Source organism: Taudactylus pleione, unplaced genomic scaffold (assembly GCF_031769625.1).
Source record: "Taudactylus pleione unplaced genomic scaffold, aTauple2 ptg000145l, whole genome shotgun sequence".
In the NCBI taxonomy this organism is placed as follows: Eukaryota; Metazoa; Chordata; class Amphibia; order Anura; family Myobatrachidae; genus Taudactylus; species Taudactylus pleione.
This window is the reverse complement of record NW_028284547.1, coordinates 6,827,745-6,842,482: the sequence shown is the minus strand read 5'-3', so window position 1 is coordinate 6,842,482 and position 14,738 is coordinate 6,827,745. Positions and strand designations below refer to the sequence as shown.

Genomic DNA, 14,738 nt, shown 5'->3' with positions numbered 1-14,738 from the left:
CTGAATTAGACAAGTATAAGGATAAATCATGCACAATATGTAACATGTACATTACAAAAACTATTGTAGACAAGTGCACATACAGCACAGACAAAGAGCAGGATATAAATGGCACAAACACTATTCTAACAGAAAGTTTTGATCTAGTTTTTATAAGTGTTTGCAAATGTGTGATTTTGCCCCAGAAACACAAGAGCCATTTATATTGATTTGAAATTGTTTACAATCAATTGAAATCAATCTTTAGTAAAAAATACCCAATATTTTCAGCATATTAAATACATACGACATTGTACCTAAGTGCCTGTATATGAAAGTCTTACATTTTGACCTAATAGTCTATACATGAATACCTTAGATTGTAAGCTCCAAGGAGCAGGGTCTTTCTCCCTACTATTCTCATAGCCAACTTCTTCTGCATCCCTGATACTCTGTTCACCTTATCCATGGGCTCTCTGCCCATGTACTCCACTCCTTCATTTCATTTATACCTGTTTCTTTATCTCCATCTGTTTTGGTGCATACACACAGTACGATCTGTACCAACAAAATTTCAAAGATCTTTCAAAAATATATTTTAGTGAAGTCATCCTGCCACATCTCTGAACATTCAAAGTTGACAATATTGTACAAGTTGGCGTGCATGCATGGACGATGAAAAATATCTATCGTCCATGGGGAAATGCGCTTCATTGGTCGTTGTCAGGATGGTTACTGTAAATAAGTGAACGCTATGAATGAAAACGATATGACCGATATCGTTATCATTTATGTTGTTTATTATAGTTGTACTGGGTGTACGCATCATTAGTTGCACCCACTTTAATGGGCTCAGATGTCAGCCTATGCAGAATAATACCCATCCACCACTTACCTTTGTAGCTACAGTATATTGAGAAATTTTCTGTTTTCTGTTATCTGTTGTACTCTTTACTGTTCTTACCCTATGTTGTGTGATTGTTTTCCCTAGGTTCAGTTGCATATCACACACACTCACATACATATATCTATATATAAATAAATAATTATTGGTCAACTTTAACCTAGACTAGAAGACATCTATACTAAAAGGTGTGTTTCAAAAAACATGATTGTCGCTGATTGTAGCCACCCATGTCATTCTCTGTTCTGTTGTTTGCCTTCTGGTAAGCATTTTAGATGTATTAGGTGTCCAATTAGCAAAATGCAAAACAGTTTTTCCCCTTCTGCAATTATTAGTCTAAACTTTAAATTTTGCTTTCATGTAATTTATTTGAGTGTGAGTAACTTGCATTACATTTTCGCTGATGCAGTGCACTGTATGTGGATGTGACAATAAATTGATGTGATTGATTTTTTTATTTGATATATATATATATATATATATATATATATAGTGTTCTTGATAAAGGTCTCTGTGACCAAAACATTGAAAAAGGATTGACACAGCTTGTCAGAGTGATTCTTCTCTTAAAGGACCCATGAGTGCCGGCATTGCACTACTTTTGTTATATATATATATATATATATATATACACTACCGTTCAAAAGTTTGGGGTAACTTGGAAATTTTCTTATTTTTGTAAGAAAAACACTGTGTTTTTCAATGAAGATAACATTAAATTAATCTGAAAAATACTCTAGACATTGTTAATATGGTAAATGACTATACTAGCTGCCAACGTCTGGTTTTTAAAGGAATATCTACATAGGTGTATAGAGGCCCATTTCCAGCAACCACCACTCCAGTGTTCTAATGGTACATTGTGTTTGCTAAGCACCTTAGAAGACTAATGTATAGTTAGAAAACCCTTGAAAACACTTGTGCAATTATGTTAGCACACCTCAAAATGGGTTTGCTCATTAGAGAAGCTATAAAACTGGCCTTCCTTTGAGCTAGTTGATTATCTGGACCATCACATTTGTGGGGTCGATTATACTCTCAAAATGGTCAGAAAAAGAAAATTTTCATGTGAAACTCGACAGTCTATTCTTGCTCTTAGAAATGAAGGCTATTCCATGTGAGAAATTGCTAAGAAACTGAACATTTCCTACAACAGTGTGTACTACTCCCTTCAGAGAACAGCTCAAACAGGCTCTAAACAGAGTAGAAAGAGAAGTAGGAGGCCCCGGTGCACATCTGTGCAAGAAGACAAGTACATTAGAGTATCTAGTTTGAGAAATAGATGCCTCACAAGTCCCTCAACTGGCAGCTTCGTTAAATGGTAACCGCAAAATGCCAGTGTCAATGTCTACAGTGAATAGGCAACTCTGAGATGCTTGCCTTCAAGGCAGAGTGGCAAAGAAAAAGCCATATCAGAGACTGGCCAATAAAAAGAAATTATTAATATTGGCAAAAGAACACAGATTTTGGACAGAGGAAGATTGGAAAAAAGTGTTATGGACAGACGAATCAAAGTTTAAGGTGTTTGTGAATCACACAGAAGAACATTTGTGAGATGCAGAACAAGTGAAAAATGCTGGAAGAGTGCCTGATGCTATCTGTCAAGCATGGTGGAGGTAATGTGATGGTCTGGGACTGCTTTGGTGCTGGTAAAGTGGGAGTTTTGTACAAGTTAAAAGTCATTTTTAATAAGGAAGGTTATCACTCCATTTTGCAATGTCATGCCATACCCTGTGGACAGAGCTTGATTGGAGCCAATTTCCTCGTCCAACAGGACAATGACCCAAAGCACACCTCCAAATTATGCAAGTACTATTTAGGGAAGAAGCAGGCAGCTGGTGTTCTGTCTGTAATGGAGTGGCCAGCGCAGTCACCAGATCTCAACCCAATTGAGCTGTCGTGGAAGCAGCTTGACTGTATGGTATGCAAGAAGTGCCCATCAAGCCAATCCAACTTGTATGAGGTGTTTCAGGAAGTGTGGGGTAATATTTCTTCAGATTACCTCAACAAATTAACAGCTAGAATGCCAAAGGTCTGCAATGCTGTAATTGCTGCAAAAGGAGCATTCTTTGACGAAAGCAAAGTTTGAAGGACAAAATTATTATTTCAAATAAAAAATCAATATTTCTAACCCTGCCAATGTCTTGATTATATGTTCTATCCATTTTGCAACTCGTTTGATAAATAAAAGTCTGTTTTCATGTAAAACATGAAATTGTCTGGGTGACCCCAAACTTTTGAATGGTAGTGATATATATATATATATATATATATATATATAAGGAAGACACAAAACATATAACACCTTGTGTTATCTTGCAGAACAATAAACTACAATGCTGTATGTATAGAATGTAAAGTTCAGAATGTGTTGCTTCTTAATGACCAAAGGAATAGTAGCTGCATTGTTGAAATTCGTGAATATATTTCTAACTCACATGATACCACAGTATTTATATAGGTTTATAAATATGTTATACATATGATACCACAGCAGTAGCAGAGACTATATAGATATATCACATGCATGATCCCATAGTACTGATATAGTATATAGATTCCATAGTAAAAAACAAGTTGGGCCTAAATTTGAGATTATGGAATAACAAAATTATACCTTCTGCTACATATCGGGCTCATACAATTTAGGTGACAGATTAGAAGTGCTTAATATTATACATTTATTATGAACATACATTAATATATATATTGTTTCATGAACATCTAACTACACTGTGATACATATGATAATGTTGATTTATATACTGTAAAGTTAAATATCTGGTTATTTTTATTTTACTCACAAAGGGTGTCCCTGCAAGATGCAAAGACAAGCAAGTGTCCTGTTTTTGGGGGACACTCTGCTATATTTGTTTTTGTTCAAATGTAACCTTTATTAAATATACATTAAAAAGTAAGATAATCCAGTTGTCTTCCTTTTTGTCTCAATAAAGAAATATTTATATGGCAATTTCTACTCATATTCTCAAAAGAGTCAAAAAATGGGTCAGCCTCAGTTATTATTATAGTTTGGTAGAGGTATGGTTGACAAATAGTTGAAAATATTATCTCCTTGTAGCTACAATCGATTTAAGGTCATCAATACCATTAGCCACAAGCTTCTTATGCACAGAAATGTTCATAAAATAATTATGTGAAATAAAATAATAGCTAATTTGCGCAGACTCCCAATTGTATGATCATAATATAAAAACAGGTCTGATATTCCAATAGTTCACCAGCAAGGTCTCTGATGCAGGCAACACACAAATTGTAGAATTTATACCAATAACTCTTAAGAGTTGGGATAGTTTAGACCATAATACACATCTCTATCTGTAAAAGTAATCTCCCACTTGCTCTAATAGTGTCCACACAAAACAAAAATTCAAATAGATATAGGTATCACTGTATTTAGCTTTTAAGGGATAGTGAAAATTTGCATTTTAGCAAGGAAACATTAATCAGCATGTATTATAACTTCCACAGCCAGGTGTTGTTATGTTTCAAACAACATATCCTGAAAGCATATACATGCAATACAATTTGTAGTACCATATTCTGTCAGAAAACATGCATTGCACATTAAAAAAGGAGTCCTTAGATCCAGCTGGATGGCATAACTTGTATGGTTATTCTAATCACATCTTATAATAGATTAATTGTCTGTTTATAGAGAACAAACTACACATGTGTTTCTCAATAACATATAGGCATATCAGAAAACATGCACACATTGCTTTAGTATTTATTTTAGTATAAGTTGGATATATATATCTGCTGTGTTTGTCCTTAATCACAGTGACAGAATTTATGGTACCATATTCTGTCAGAAAACATGCACAGCACTTAAAAAAAGTACTCAAATCTAACTAGATGGCATAAAGTGTGTTCATTTCTAATTACAACATATGACAGATTAACAATATGGTTATGGAGAGCCACCTACACACTGAGTTGTCAAATAACATATAGGTAAATCAGAAAACATGCACTATATTCCAAAAGCATTCCTTTTAATACGAATTAAACATCATATCTTATTTGTGTGACTTTAATCACAATAACAGAACTACGGTTTGGTTATAAATTACAATCCACTCATATATAAATGTTAATTATCTTGTGATAACTATAATTGTTTAAAAACAATGGCAATTGATGTAGCCATATTAAAATGAAATAGCAAATTATGTAAAGAGCTCTGTGTGTGCAAACCTTATGTGCAAATGATGAAGATCCTGAGCATTTATATATGACATATTATGACTTCTAAAGGAAATATAGTTTTGCACCAATACCCTCTAATAGCACCAGTGATTGGCCTTAGGCATTAGCAAGCAAAAATGATAATATATTGTAACTCATTGTGAATTAATATCTACTATCTTTAACTTTTACTGAAGTTCTAAAGTTCTTTTTGGGGTGCATTTGAAAGAAATTACACTAGAATAATTTTAAAAACCAATTCATACATCATCATAGTCAACAACTACACTATTTATATATGTCTAAGAAACTCTTATTAAGCCTTTGTATCACAATATCATTAAGATGAGAAACATAATTATTTGCAACCTCTAACATTACCTCTACTGTAGTTCTAAATAAAAACTACTTGTTGGGGGGGGGATTTGAAAAATAAACGACATTAAAATACACTATCTATATATGCCCAATAAACTCATATATTCATAACAAGCCTTTATATAACAAAGTCTTTAAATTCATAAGAAACATTTAACTTTTACTAATATATATATATATATATTGTGAATCATTGTGAAGTTCCTGTTGATATGTAGAACAGGTCTTTCTGCTGAAACTCTGCCCAGACAATAGGTGACTCCTAAACAAAAGGTCCCTGTGGTGACATAACAGGATGCCAGAGGCTGCAATGATCTAATTAGAATACAAGGTGTTACCCCTGCTAAGGTGTAATTAGCATTTCCCATTGTAATAAGTGACTTTTGGAATATTTACACCTCATTTACAAGACAAAGAGCTAGGCACGGGAAGCTGCTATGTTTATGTCTCACCTCTCAGTGTAAGAATTCCTTCTGGTCATCCTGGGAACTATGGAAAGAGATGGGGGAGGATTGTCTATATATACTATAGGCTGTATCAGGCTACTAATAGCTGATGGAGGAGTTGCTAGTGGAAGCTGGAAGGAGGAAGAAGTAGGAAACATACAACAGAAGAATCTACAGAAAAAGGTAATTATATTATACATAAGAATCATCTGTGTAATATAGCTATATATTATCTTTCAGTATTATTGTATAATTTATGTATATCGTATCTATATATTCACTGTCAAAACAATGATACACAACATGTAAATTATATCTCCTTTTCTTTTGTCATTATGTTGTATAATGTGTATCTATCATCTCAATACTCCCTATCAATATAGTGGTTCTATGTGTCTAAAAATAATAGATAATCTTTGAAATTGTAGCTAAAACTATTCCAACATTTTCCTTTTTTTTAGTATATTTATTACTCTGGGCATCAGTTAACTATATATAAAGTGGTAACTAGGTGGCAGCTCCATCATAATAACTCTGTGGATCAGGTTAGTATGTACAAATGGATATGTAGGTGGCAGCTCCTTCATATTATCTTACATATTACTCTGTGCATCAGGTTCATGTACATAGAGCGGTATCTAGGGTGCAACTTCTTATATGTATATTACAGGTTAGTATTTATAAAAGGGTATCTACTATAGGTAGCAGCTCATTAATAGTATCTAACATATTACTCTGTAAATCAGTTTTTTTTATAAAAAAAATAGTATTTTGATGGTAGCTTTTTGTTAGTATATTGACACAGCTTAGAATATATTAAAGGTATCTAGGATACATATCTATCTTAATATCTTTCATATTACTCTCTGCATCAGGATAGTATATATAAAGTGATATCTAGGTGACAGCTCCATCATAGTATCTTACATATTACTCTGTGCATCAGGTTAGTATATATAAAGGGGTATCTAGGTGACAGCTCCATCATAGTATCTTACATATTACTCTGTGCATCAGGTTAGTATAAATAAAGGGGTATCTAGGTGGCAGCTCCATCATAGTCTCTTACATATTGTTCTGTCCATCAGGTTTAATATATATAAAGGGGTATCTAGGTGGCTGCTCAATCATAATAAATTATATATCCCTCTGTACATCAGGTTATTATATATAAAGAGGTATCTAGGTGGCAGCATCATTATAGTATCTTACATATTACTCTGTACATTGGGTTATTAAATATAAAGAGGTATCTAGGTGGCAGCTCCATCATAGTATCTTACATATTACTATGTGCATCAGGTTAGTATATATAAAGAGTTATTTTATGTGGAAGTTCCATCATAGTATCTTACATATTACTCTGCATCAGGTTTAATATATATAAATGGGTATTTAGGTGGCAGTTCCATCATAAAAAAAAGAAATATCCCTCTGTGCATCAAGTTAGTATATATAAGAGGATATCTAGGTGGCAGCTCCATCTTAGTATCTTACTTATTATTCTGTGAATCAGGGTAGTATATATAAAGAGGTATATAGGTGGCAGCTCCATCATAGTATTTTACATATTACTCTGTGCATCAGGTTAGTATATATAAAGAAGTATCTAGGCAGCAGCTCTGTCATATTATCTTACATATTACTCTGTGCATTAGGTTATTATATATTAAGAGGTATCTATTTGGCAGTTATATTATCATAGTATCTTAAATATTACTCTGTGCATCATGATAATAAATATATAAAGAGGTATCTAGGTGGCAGTTCTATCATAGTATCTTCTAGATTACTCTGTTCATCAGGTTAGTATTTATAAAGGGGTATCTAGGTGGCAGCTCTATCAAATTAGCTTACATATTTCACTTTGCTAAAGAAATTGGGATATCCGCACAGGAGCTATCATTGTATTAAATACATTCCCCTTTTAATTTTAAGCTTTATAATCGCATATTATACATGAGGAGGTGCACCTAAGAATAAAGTACAAATTTTCTAAAAAAAGCAAAAGTACATATAGGTCTACTTATATTGGGCACACACGGATTACAGCTCTGTCTTGTTTATATATTTCGGATTTAGTTGTGGTTATCAAATTAAAACATAACTTTTATTAAATTAATTAAATGGTGAATTTCTTAAAAAAATATGTGTACAAATACTAGTGAATTAAATTTATTACCATAAACCTATGTAGTTGCTCAACAAGTTGTTCACTAATATATAGACTGTTCTATTCTTGTCTTATTGACCACTTATATTAATAATCATAATCAATTAAGTCTCCAGATATATAACTGACACTATATTTAGAGAATGTCAGGAGAGAACATATAGATCTGGCTCGTTAATATGCATATAACCAACCTTTTAATTCTGGATTGCAAATATAATAGACTTATAAGGTTATATCTGTAAGAGCTTGCAATCTATTCCCCTCCTTGGTTGATATATAATATTTTCTTATATATTCATCAGCTCATTTTGTATGTGAAGTAGAATAAATCTCACTATTAATTGTCTGTGTTCATATATATGTGCATGTGTTTTACATTGAAAGTGCTGTGGTCATTCAAAGAGATTTCTTATTACATTCAGGTTTCCTTTCAGATAGATACAATGTATTGCTATTCAGCTGAGTTAGTTTGATATAATATATCTCATTAAACACTGTATCTCATTTATTACACAGCAACCTTCCAGTGAGCATGCAGTCTTATTTATTACACAGCAAATTTCCAATAAGCCTGCCGTCTTGTTTGAACTCTGTTTTTCTACAGAAACACAGCGTCCGTATAATAATGTATGTATACTTTATTTCCCGAAGACAAGAGCTGCATTGCTAATTTTCAGTAGCCTTTCTTTTTCCAGTGCTTTTGTGCCACTATACAATTTGCATACAGCGTGCCCGGTGGCTGCAATAACATAAATCAATACCCAGTGGTCCGCTGTATTGCCTCCTGACCACGTGTCTGGATTATACAGACTTGTAATGCTATTCCACGGTGATAGTGATAATAACTGCAATTACTCTAGAAGTATCCTGTGTTAATATGCAGTTCACATATACTTGCAGCACAACATGGTTGCATATACTGTCGTGTTGTTATATGGTTATTAGCAGTTTACATACACTTTTAGGCACAACATAAGATATGTTCTATTAAAACAGAGGAGACGCCATGCAGAGTGTTCTCTCTACCCTGATGCACATTTTGCCAGTGGCTTACTCATAGGTTGGTCATAATTTTAATTCACTAGTATATATATATAAATATATATATATATATATTTTTTTTAAGTAATTTTCCATTTAATTCATTTAATAATAGTTATGTTTTAATTTTATAACCAGATCTCTACACCAATACAACCAAAACAGAACTGTAATCTTTGTGTGCCCAATATAAGAATAGCTATATGCTCTTTTGCTTTTTTGAGAAATTACTCTGTGCATCAGGTTAGTATATGTAAAGGGGTATCTAGGTGGCATCTCCATTAAAGTATCTTGCATATTACTCTGTGCAAGAGGTTAGTATATATAAAGAGATATCTAGGTGGCATCTCCATCAAAGTATCTTGCATATTACTCTGTGCATGAGGTTAGTATATATAAAGAGGTATCTAGGTGGCATCTCCATCATAGTATCTTGCATATTACTCTGTGCATAAGGTTAATATATATAAAGAGGTATATAGGTGGCATCTCCATCATAGTATCTTGAATATTACTCTGTGCATAAGGTTAATATATATAAAGAGGTATCTGGGTGGCAGCTCCATCATAGTATCTTGCATATTACTCTGTACATCAAGTTAGTATATATAAATGGGTATCTAGGTGACATCTCCATCATAGTATCTTATATATTACACTGTGCATCAGGTTAGTATAAATAAATGGGTATCTAGGTGACAGCTCTATCATAGTATATTACATATTACTCTGTCCATCAGGTTCATATATATAGAGGGATATCTAGGTGGCATCTCCAGCATAGTATCTTGCATATTACTCTGTGCATCAGGTTAGCATATATAAAGTGGTATCTATGTGGCAGCTCCAACAAAGTATCTTACATGTTACTCTTTACATTAGCTTATATATATATAAAGTGGTATCTAAGTGGCATCTCCATCATAGTATCTTACATATTATTCTGTGCATCAGGTTATTTTATATAAAGTGGTATCTATGTGGCAGCTCCATCAAAGTATCTTACATCTTACTCTTTACATTAGATTATATATATATAAAGTGGTATCTAGGTGGCAGCTCCATCATAGTATCTTATATGTTACTCTATGCATCAAGTTAGTTTACTGTATATAAAGGGGTATCTAGATGCCAGCTCCATCATAATATCTTACATATTGCACAATGCTAGAGTTTAATATATATGTATTTACTTTTATATATAGTTCTGATACAATCATAGGCATTTTATATTATACACAATGTGCATAAGGCTCTGGGATTAATGCCCAGAGCCATTCAATTAGTTGCAGTGGCATAACTAGGTATTTGAAGGCCCCATAGCATTAGAGTATAAAGCCCTTATGTACCACCCAATGGTAAAAACTATATATAATACATGTAACTTAGACAAGGAAGTTGGGCCCCCCTCAGCTCTGAGATTAATAGCAGCTGCACCCAGGCACCTATGTTAGTCATGCCCATGATTTTTCGTCTATTTCCCAGTGTGAGAACTTGCAGGTTGTATTTGGTATCCCATAGACTCAGTATAAAGTGTTTGAATCTATGGGTTTCCCTGTGCATTAATCCCCAGAGGGTGCATTCTAAAACAGATTTAACTTTGCTCACCTGAGGCATATTATAATTGTAAAACAATTTTAAATGACTGGGTCATATTTGGTAGTTTAATTAAATATATATCATGTTCCTAAAATAATATAAATTTATTATTCTAAAAGTAGATATAATATAGTATTATTTCAGCTTTTAATAATTAACTTTTTTCTTTATAGGACAAATAAGGAGCAGGATCTGCACTAAGAATATTAGAAGACGTTGTGGAACGTGTCATTTTTCTATGAACAAGCAAAAAAGATTTTTTTTCTACTGTAAGATTTGCAAAAGCTACTTTAATTATTTGAATAGAAAAAAACATTTACAGCTAATTTATTTCTATAATCTATTACATGATGAGTCTCATAGCAGAAAAAACGCATCTTTGCTCAGAGTGTGGCAAAAGCTTTACATATAAATCAGAGCTACTCAGACATCAGAGGAGTCACACAGGAGAGAAACCATTTAAATGTTCTGAATGCAGCAAATGTTTTAGCAATAAGCAACATCTTGTTATACATCAGATGATTCATACAGGAGAGAAGCCATTTAACTGTTCTGAATGCAGCAAGTGTTTTGTCACCAAGCACACACTTGTTAGACATCAGAGAATTCATACAGGAGAGAAGCCATTTAAATGTTCTGAATGCAGCAAATGTTTTGCCACTAAGCATGAACTTGTAAGACATCAGATTAATCATACAGGAGAAAAGCCATTTAACTGTTCTGAATGCAGCAAATGTTTTGCCATCAAGCAAGAACTTGTTAAACATCAGAGAATTCATACAGGAGAAAAGCCATTTAAATGCTCTGAATGCAGCAAGTGTTTTGCTACCAAGCATGAACTTGTTAGACATCAGACTATTCATACAGGAGAGAGGCCATATAAATGTTCTAAATGTAGCAAGTGTTTTACTATCCAGCAACAACTTGTAAATCATCAGTGGATTCATACAGGAGAGAAACCATTTACATGCTCCAAATGCAGCAAGTGTTTTCCACACCAGGCATCTCTCCTTAGACATCAGAGGAGTCACACAGGAGAGAGACCCTATAAAACCTTAAAATGCTGAGAATGTAGTAAGAGATTTACTAAAAAGTTAACACTTATTAAATCACATGAGGAGCCTCAGGGCCTGAATTTATCATGTGTTCCATAAGGTAGATAACTTTTATCATTTCTATATGTTTACATGCAAGGACATTTTTATTTTCTAAATGTGACAAGTGTTTCATATAAATCAATCAATCAAATTTTTATTTCTTTGAAATGTAATTTGTCATTATAATGTTATAAGGTGGTGCTACTACTAACACCTAATAGTGCACAACACAAAAAACTAGAGAGAAAATAGCTGTTTTCCTGGAAAATTTACTATTTCAAAGAAAATAAATAAAGACAATTGGGGCTCTTCACTTTAGATAATTGCTGCCTGATCAACACCTGAGGATCAATCCCAGAGATCCAACATAAATAGACAATATAATAATATGGTGCTAAGAATGGTCACCTTGAGTGAAATTTATTTCATGTGAATTTAAAACAAATACTAAGCACAAAGTAACTAAGTAGTTTTGGTTTCTTTATTATAAGGTCTGGTTGATATCCTAAAATGCTCTATATGTTAGGTAATTTTACAGGTAAATAGAGAAAGAAATAGCACATTGTGTGAACCAAATCATGTAGGTTGCAGGTTGGGATCACTTTTGCAACCATCAGTGGTCGATGGTCACGATGGTGGACAGCCAAAGGCTGCCAGCAATTTGAGTAAGCCTCAGCTTACTTAGGCTGGCTGGCGGGCCCAGGACACTGCATCATTTGATGCAGTTCCTGCGCTTGCTACTCCTGGAAAATGGGGCAGACACGTCCTCATTTGTGGGAATGCTAGCTGACCCCACCCCCACGCTGCCCCTTAAATGCCTGCCAGCCAATCAATTGAAGTGTCTGTGTGCAGAATGCATTCTACGCACATGCAGATTCATGATAATTTGGAGTCTGCGATTAGAATTGCATTTGTGTGCACCACTAAATCATGCCCCATTACAATCCCTCCTAGTGTCTAACCCTATGTTTTTTAAATAATTTGACCATTTTTGTTTTGGCCTTTTTTCCTGTTGACCTAAACCCATGTTAACTTTTTGTGTGTCAACCTATTGCACCTGTCAACCTATTGTCCCCATCTACCTATTGATTGTCGACCTATTGCTTATCGACTTTTTTACTGTCAACATTTTATCCACAACACATATCCACATTGTATTCCCATGTTATATCTCATAAAACCTTGCTTTATTTAGTGTGGTATTTTCCGTGCACTTTACATTTATACTATCTCATAATAAATAACCATAGTTCAGTTTATGTCTTGCTTCCACTCCTATGCACCTTTTACCAATTAAGTTTTAATTATAAGGTCTTATACAATCCTTGATCAATGTACATTTGAAAGGACCACTATTTATCCACTTCATATAACTCTGACAGTTGAAGATAAAATGATAGTTACCAGAGCCTTTTAGAAAGAAGTCTGTATCTATAATTCTTTCATTTTGAGAGTTCACATTTTAAACCTTGTATTTATAATACTTGATATGGACAATTGCACTATATCAAGTACAATTATTGTAAGCACCATACTTTTGAATCACAAGCACAGACAAACGAAAATGCATTTGAAGATAATAATTATCCTGAATCTCTGCTATCTGCAGCTCTGTATAGAGCTAGGTCACTCAGGAGAGAGGATCGTGTTATCCCTAAAGAACATAATAAAGAGCCCTCTAATAGTTTTTCTGATTGCTCTAAACATTAGATTTCCATCTTTTAACCGGATGTTGATTTTAGGAAAAACATTTAATCAGCTCCATGTGTAGTTGTTATAATAGCTTACAGTGGTTGCTCCAGAAATGGGGCTGCAGAACAGTACAAAATTCAAATAGGGGAGCCACATCAACTTCCTTTTCAAATGTTGCCAAACATCGCCATCCGGGACTCACTGGCAGTTTGTGTGGCTTCCCTATTTGAATTTTGGACTGTGCTGCAGCCCTACCTCTGGAGTTTCCACTGATAGCACACAATTACATTTTTCTGAACAAGCTTTGGATCCATTAATTGGCTTTTCATTAAGCCCAATGGCTTTTTCAATTCTGGGTCACTGCCTCTATCACTTGTAACTAGAGATGTGCACTGACCCCTGTGTTTTGGTAGGTTTTTAAAAACAGCTAAAATAATGTCATATTTGCAATCCAAAAACTGTGACTCAGTACTGGCCAGAACTCCTCAAGAGATCAGAAATTAAACTTGTGTCTGGATTCACAAAATTTGGATTTCTGGAGAACTGAACCGCACATCTCTACTTGTAACTATATAATTAATAAAGGTCAAACTTTCTTTTTATATATTTATTTATATTTATTAGAATTTACATGTAAATAACAATATATTGGCAACCTACAAATTTGTAGAGTTAAGAGAAATTGCTCCAATACACAAGATCAGGGCTGTATTGGCCATCTGGCACTTCTGGCATTTGCCAGAAGGGCCGATGGTCTTAGGGCCAGCTCAAAGAGGGTGTAAGTACCTTCGCCCTCTACCCCACACTGACAGATACATGTTATTATATCAGGGGGAGGGAAGGGGTGGTGGCAGTGATGTGGGCCGATGCACTGTGCTTTGCCGGGAAGAGAGAAAATAAACCATGCCCCCTTCCTGAGCCCACACACACAGAGCAGACTGCCAGGGCTGATGTACAGCTCCAGTCCAGCTCTGCACTTGATAGTGTTTCTCAATTGAACATCTACTCCAAAAGGTTTAAAGACAGAGGTCATTCATCAGTAGTAATTATAGAATCTGTAAAAAACAAGAGATATTGATAATACTAATTAACTTGCAAAGAATAAAAAGAGAAAATAATATGTTAATTTTGTCACAAAGTATATATGTGAAAAATGGAAAAACAAACAGCCTTAATAAACATTGGAATCTTTTATTAAAATACACAATTGTAGCCCT

General features: G+C 34.0%; 2 pseudogenes; one reads left to right on the top strand and one right to left on the bottom strand.

Annotated features, from left to right (window-relative positions):
- The window catches only part of LOC148522667 (uncharacterized), a 360,297-nt pseudogene that overhangs the window by 99,929 nt on the left and 245,630 nt on the right, over positions 1–14,738 (bottom strand).
- Positions 11,080–14,738, top strand: part of LOC148522669 (uncharacterized) — a 53,869-nt pseudogene continuing 50,210 nt past the window's right edge.